Source organism: Leptodactylus fuscus, chromosome 5, assembly GCF_031893055.1.
Source record: "Leptodactylus fuscus isolate aLepFus1 chromosome 5, aLepFus1.hap2, whole genome shotgun sequence".
In the NCBI taxonomy this organism is placed as follows: Eukaryota; Metazoa; Chordata; class Amphibia; order Anura; family Leptodactylidae; genus Leptodactylus; species Leptodactylus fuscus.
The window spans coordinates 38514245-38521908 of NC_134269.1; positions in this window are offsets into that span (position 1 = coordinate 38514245).

Here is a 7664-nt window from a genome sequence, read left to right on the forward strand (position 1 = left end):
GGACATTAAAATGCAGGGGTCATTAAAGTTGGGGCAGTTCTGGTAGGGATAGTAAACTGTGGGGTAGCTGGAGGGGGACATTATTCTGTGGGGGTAGATGGAGAGGGACATTAAACTGTGAGTGCACTAAGAGAGGGACTTTATACTGTGGGGTCAATTAGAGGGGGACATTATTCTATGGGGGCATATCATTTGACTATAGGGGTGTTATACTGTGTGGTGGCATAAGGAGAAATAAATGGGCATGCGCGGAGTGCAAGTTGAGGAGAATAAACGTCTGCAAAACACATCTGTAAGTGTTTTATCTTCCACGGGAACACAGGATCAGACATGTTGAAATGCAACATGCCCAGCCTTACTTCCTCCCAAAGGTCCTTTTGTCACATAAAATATACAACTATTCAAATGCACAAGGAACATAAGAAGTGCGTAACAAATTTCACAATAGGGCCCAGAAGCTTCAAGTTACACCTCCGTATCGCCCCAGCTACCTATTGTGTATGACCAGCTAAACTCTGCAGACCATCTCATCATTAACTCTGAAGACTATGTTGAAATCTCTCACCACTTTTTTCCAGAATATCTCGCCATAAACAAAGTTTCCTAGTCCTTCAAAGGACCTTCATAATGTAATTTCTTATAGTTCTCCCTGGTCTGCGCTGTGTCTTATGGTTAACCCTATCTTTCAGTTCTGAATTAGGGCTCTCACATCTGCCTACTGCATTCATCAGACATAGCTGATCTGGAGGTGACAGGGTTAAATGCTGGTGGACATCTTGAAGATTTTGTCATACCCATCTGGTCACCACTTAAAAACACTTTCTGAAATCCGTCAGCCACAATATGGATAACATGAGGAGATTTATCTTGGCTGAGTGCAAAATGATAAACACATTGGAAGGAGATGAGACCTCGTGATGGGACAGAGAAGGCCAAAGGCTCCAGCGGCAGGACAGAGATTTTTCATACACAGCTATCTCCCTGCTGACTTGCGCAACACCCTGTGTTTATACTGCCAGTGAAAGTACAAGAGGTGAAGCTGGATTGTAAACTCCGCAAGACATGGACGTGAGCATGTACATTCTACATTAAGGGAATTGTCAGGTGTGGACAACTTACAACAAATTCTGTAATTCCTAAATTCCCCATAATTCCAAAATTCATCCTCATCCACAATTACTTCTCTTTTGGTGACTGCATCTATTTACAGCAGACTGGCACCGCAATGGGGAGTAAAATGGCGCCACAGTACGCTAATCTCTTCATGGCCAAGCTTGAGAGTGACTTCCTATCCACCTGCACCACCAGGCCTCTGGTCTACTATCGCTTCATTGACGATATCCTTATCATTTGGACTGGGTCTGAACAACAGCTGAAAACCTTTCATGAACAATTCAACCAGTTCCATCCCACCATCAACCTGATGCTCAATTACCCCTTCTCTGAAATAAACTTCCTGGATGCAGTCATCAAGATACAGGACACAAAAATTGAGACATCACTGTATCGGAAGCCGATTGACCGACCAACCTACCTAAGATGGGATAGCTTTCATCCCAAACACATAAAGAACTCCATTGTATACAGCCAGGCTATCAGATACCATTGCATATGTTCAAACCCTGCAGCTAGAGACGAACACCTTGGAGGCCTCAGAAACACATTCTTGAGGCAGGGTTACCATCCTAGAACAATTGATAACCAAATCACCAGGGCCACCAGAATACCAAGATCGGATGTATTAAAATACAATACCAAACAGGAAAACAATCGGGTGCCCCTGGTTGTCACATATAACCCCCACCTGGAGATGCTGAGAGGGATCACATGCAAATTACATCCACTACTACAAAAAGACCACCGTCTAAAATCCATATTTCCAGACCCCCCTCTCCTGTGCTACAGACAGCCACCAAACCTCAGGAATATGGTTGTCAGCAGCTCACTGTCACCTCCAACTAACACAGGAACATTTCCATGCGGACAGAAAAGGTGCAAAACCTGCCCTCACATACAGACCACTGACAGGATAAAGATACCAAACTCTACGTTCACCTGCAGGACACCCAATGTAGTGTATTTAATAATGTGCACCAAATGTCCCACTGAAAATCTGTATGTTGGAGAGACCAGACAGCAGCTTAGAATGCGTATGAATTCACATCGCCATACAATTAGAGAATGAAGAATGGACCTTCCCGTATCAAAACATTTCTGCAATGAGGATCATAATATCACCGATCACATGAAAATTTTGGTTTTAAGAGGGAATTTTAAATCAAGGAAAGAGCGACGGATTTATGAGTATAAACTTATGACCCTGCTTCAAACAATGGAGAAGGGGTTAAATCTGTCACATGGGTTTATGGCATCTTACAGAAATCACTGACCTGAGACCCTGAGAACTGATAAGAACCTGGATAAGAACCTGGAATTGTTTACATTGTTTCCACCAGGGGTGAACCTGGGCTTTCTGCCACCTGAAGCGGCGTTAGAAAGCCGCCCCCCCCCCCCCAAGAGGGGCGGGGGTCTCAAGAAAGGGGTGGGGCCGAGCGGAAGGGAGCGGGGTCGAGCGGAAAGGGGGCGTGGTCGAGTGGAGCGAGCGGCGTTGGCAGGCAGAGAGCAGGCAGGGAGAGGACCTGCTCTCTGCCTGAGTGTGAGGGGCGGCCGCTGGAGCAGCGCTGCGTCCAGCAGGGCCGCCCCAATACACCGCTCGCTTCCCGTGTCGGGCTGCAGACATGGTGACGCTAAGCCAGTCCAGAACAGGTTGTCCTGGACTGGCTTAGGTCAGCAAAAATGCCGCCCTCCCGAGGCCCTGGCAAAGCGCCGCCTGAAGCGGTCGCTTCAGGTCGCCTCATGGGAGGTGCGGCACTGGTTTCTACCAATTACTAACAACCCTCTTCCCCCCTTCCTCCTAGAATTCTATCCCTATGTGTCCTTTTGTATATAAATATGCATCCTTCAGAAATGGTTTTTACATTTACTTGAGAAAGGAGCCTAGAGTTCCAAAACGTTGTAATCTGTCATCATTATTAGTTAGCCATTAAAAAGGTATCAACTACTGAAGACTATCAAGTTTTTTGTTTTTTTTTAAATATATTTTCTTCCTATCATGTTAAGGACTCTCAACACGTGATCACAAGTTTCACCCAAATACTGGATATTTTACAGCTAGTTCCAGGTCAACTCCTTTAAGGCTCTCCTCTCATCAGACACCATCTTGGTGATTAGTTTTTCCTTTCTTTATGACAGTAGCCGTAATGCCTTTACCACAGAATCACAATGGCAGTTAGAGACAGTACCGTCTGTGTCTGCTGGGTGCAGGCCGATCTCTTTCATCACTATAACTGTGTGACAGGAGCCTGTCTGATCATCAGCAGTAACTGTGGTACAAGTTTGCATCCCCTCTAGAGAGCCTGTGGAACAGTTTGTGCATTTTCATCACACAAGTAAGATTGTGAGTTTTGGGGAGGAGAAAAAGAGTATGAATTTTTTATATGAAATGAATAACTGAATTTGGTAATACTAGCTGCATTACATAATTATATACAGTCCTATGAAAAAGTTTGGGCACCCCTATTAATCTTAATCATTTTTAGTTCTAAATATTTTAGTGTTTGCAACTTTAACTCCCTAAATTTACACTTTCACTTAAGAACACACCTTGGTAGGCCAAACAACCCCTTGGGGCTTGGCGTCTCGATTTGCCCCTCTCCTGAGAAGGGCGATTGTCACCTGCAGGGCAGTGCAGGATCTGAGAATGCAGAATTGTGAACTTTCTGTTCCCCAGTCTTATGATCACTGGCCTGTCCTAGTATATACAGTCCTATGAAAAAGTTTGTGCCCCCCTATTAATCTTAATCATTTTTAGTTCTAAATATTTTGGTGTTTATAACAGCCATTTCAGTTTGATATATCTAATAACTGATGGACACAGTAATATTTCAGGATTGAAATGAGGTTTATTGTACTAACAGAAAATGTGCAATATGCATTAAACCAAAATTTGACCGGTGCAAAAGTATGGGCACCTCAACAGAAAAGTGACATTAATATTTAGTAGATCCTCCTTTTGCAAAGATAACAGCCTCTAGTCGCTTCCTGTAGCTTTTAATCAGTTCCTGGATCCTGGATAAAGGTATTTTGGACAAACAATTCAAGTTCAGTTAAGTTAGATGGTCGCCGAGCATGGACAGCCCGCTTCAAATCATCCCACAGATGTTCAATGATATTCAGGTCTGGGGACTGGGATGGCCATTCCAGAACATTGTAATTGTTCCTCTGCATGAATGCCTGAGGATTTGGAGCGGTGTTTTGGATCATTGTCTTGCTGAAATATCCATCCCCGGCGTAACTTCAACTTCGTCACTGATTCTTGAACATTATTCTCAAGAATCTGCTGTTACTGAGTGGAATCCATGCGACCCTCAACTTTAACAAGATTCCCGATGCCGGCATTGGCCACACAGCCCCAAAGCATGATGGAACCTCCACCAAATTTTACAGTGGGTAGCATGTGTTTTTCTTGGAATGCTGTTTCTTTTTGGACGCCATGCATAACGCCTTTTTTTATAACCAAACAACTCAATTTTTGTTTCCAAAATGAAGCTGCCTTGTCCAAATGTGCTTTTTCATACCTCAGGCAACTCTATTTGTGGCGTACGTGCAGAAACGGCTTCTTTCTCATCACTCTCCCATAAAGCTTCTATTTGTGCAAAGTGCGCTGTATTGTTGACCGATGCACAGTGACACCATCTGCAGCAAGATGATGCTGCAGCTCTTTGGAGGTGGTCTGTGGATTGTCCTTGACTGTTCTCACCATTCTTCTTCTCTGCCTTTCTGATATTTTTCTTGGCCTGCCACTTCTGGGCTCAACAAGAACTGTCCCTGTGGTCTTCCATTTCCTTACTATGTTCCTCACAGTGGAAACTGACAGGTTAAATCTCTGAGACAACTTTTTGTATCCTTCCCCTGAACAACTATGTTGAACAATCTTTGTTTTCAGATCATTTGAGAGTTGTTTTGAGTAGCCCATGATGCCACTCTTCAAAGGAGATTCAAATAGGAGATCAACTTGCAATTGGCCACCTTAAATACCTTTTCTCATGATTGGATACATCTGGCTATGAAGTTCAAAGCTCACTGAGGTTACAAAACCAATTTTGTGCTTCAGTAAGTCAGTAAAAAGTAGTTAGGGGAATTCAAATCAATAAAATGATAAGGGTGCCCATACTTTTGCACCGGTCAAATTTTGGTTTAATGCATATTGCACATTTTCTGTTAGTACAATAAACCTCATTTCAATCCTGAAATATTACTGTGTCCATCAGTTATTAGATATATCAAACTGAAATGGCTGTTGCAAACACCAAAATATTTAGAACAAAAAATGATTAAGATTAATAGGGGTGCCCAAACTTTTTCATAGGACTGTATATATATATATATATATATATATATATATATATATATATATATATCATAGGGGAATAGGAACATAATGATAGAAAAAAAAACTATTTCCACAGTGCCACTTTAAGGCTTGCTTCACACATAGTCTTAATTTGACAACTTTTTGGGAGGATGTAAGAGACATTTTAAAATTCTTAGTCTTTTTTTAGCACTGTTTTTCTTGTCTACTTGCCAAGAATGTCCACAAACATGTTATGAAAAATGTAGTATTTTTCCAAAAAAATGTATGAATCCAGCCTTAAAGTTCCCTTAGCGGGTTTTTAATTCTTCTAATCAGTGGTTGAAAAAGGTCACATTTAGATCTCTGTGCTAGGAAAGAAAGCTGGATTGTGGTTGCTGTGATGTTTAGCTTGATATCTTGTTGGATTTGTTCTTTTATTTCAAAAAGTATTTTTTATGAGTTTTTGTCCATGTAACCCGTGTGGTCAAGTAATACGGAAGAATAAAAGGAGATCGAAAGCAAATGTGCAAAGTGTTTGTTTCATTGTACAATTACTAACGCTACCTAAATACTATAGTTATTACTGTATTGGTGTTGAGGTCCATGATCACTATAAAAACCACCCTCCAGACATAAACGTATGAATGGAAAGCCGCAAAGTGCATAGCGAAGAAGCCATGGACTACGAGGAGTTAGGGTGTGGGACCATCGTATGTATAAATTTGTACCCTAGTGCTTTAAGTTGGATAGAGGAGGGGATATGAGAAGAAGATACTGCATATCCTTCTGGGTGGTTAATGACCGGTTGGCAGTCAGGTGTGGAGAAGTTGGTGGAAGTGGAGTATATGTTTATCGGACTCGGTTGTTTGGGTATTGTTTAGTTTCAATAAAGCTGTGGCGCTAAATCCGTACATGTGTCGATGTAGTTTTATTTACCTGCTACATGGTTTTCGGTTCTCAATATGGAACACAAGGGTCAATGGATAAGAGTGGTCAATTCCTTGTAGTCTTTATAGAGAGTGCTACAAGCTGTAGTCAGGGGACACATCTGAAATTCAACTTCCGAAGACTCTTAGCAACTTGCTGAGTGCATAGAAGTAACTTTTACGTAAGCTGCCGGTATATTGACGACTTGTAGGGCATACTGTTCCCCATTACCAGTACCAATTAAATATGGGTAACACTTCCTACTTTCACATCCACCATAGTAGTACCGAATAGTAGGAATTCCTCATCATTTTCCATCATTTGAACGGCCCCTTAGAAAACAAGTGGTGGGCAATTGATCTATGGAAGATGGGTGGATGAGGCAACAAACAGCCAGCCTGTGCATACTTACCAACCTTGAATTTGGTCAGTACTCTCCTTCAGAACACTTGGCACACTCCGGCACCATAATGGATGACTCTTAGTGCTCTTTCTATGTATGCCACGGCCCACAACCTTTCTACCACATCAGTACTACAGGTGGCATATGGTGGGTTGGGGGTTGCCTCACTGAAATGTAGGCCTTCAGCTTCTTTTCAGAATGGTTTGTTAACTAAATACAGGTAGAACATTGTGTAATCTGCCAATGACCGCCAGTGTGATGTATCTAAGATACTATCAGTCATCTTAGATACATGGAAGAATTCCAGTCATACTTCTCCGAATACGTAACATTATACCTGGCCAGCTCATGTAATGTCTGCCTGTCATATGCATAATATTGGCTTTATTTATTCAAGTGATCCCTATACCTATAAATATATGACACCACACCATGTATACCGTATGATGCATTTCACTGACTGGCTGCAGACAACCAGACAGGTCCTGACTTCCTCCCCGTTCCCACAGTCTGCTATGTCAAGACATTCTCATCTCCTCAAGTTCTTCAGGAAACCCTGAGTGTACACGACGTAAACACAATTCCAGGTGACTTCAGTGGAAAAATAGGTTAGACATGTCTAACTAAGTCCATGTGGTATTTCCATGACACATCCAGACCGTGCAATAAATCATCAACCTATAGTTCTCAAATCTGACTGATCCTACAGACTTTTCTATGTGTAATGGTGTGTAAGCTTACATGTGTATACAGGTAACCTTGTAGTGGTATACAGCTATATTCTGCCCCCTTACAAATCCATTTGTCATCTTACATGAAGATGCAGGTAGGACTGTAGCGTGTCACCCAACTTTCGAAGGACAGAAAGAGAGTCATAATTTAGCCACACCTGTTTCTATTTTAACTCCACCCGTTCATATA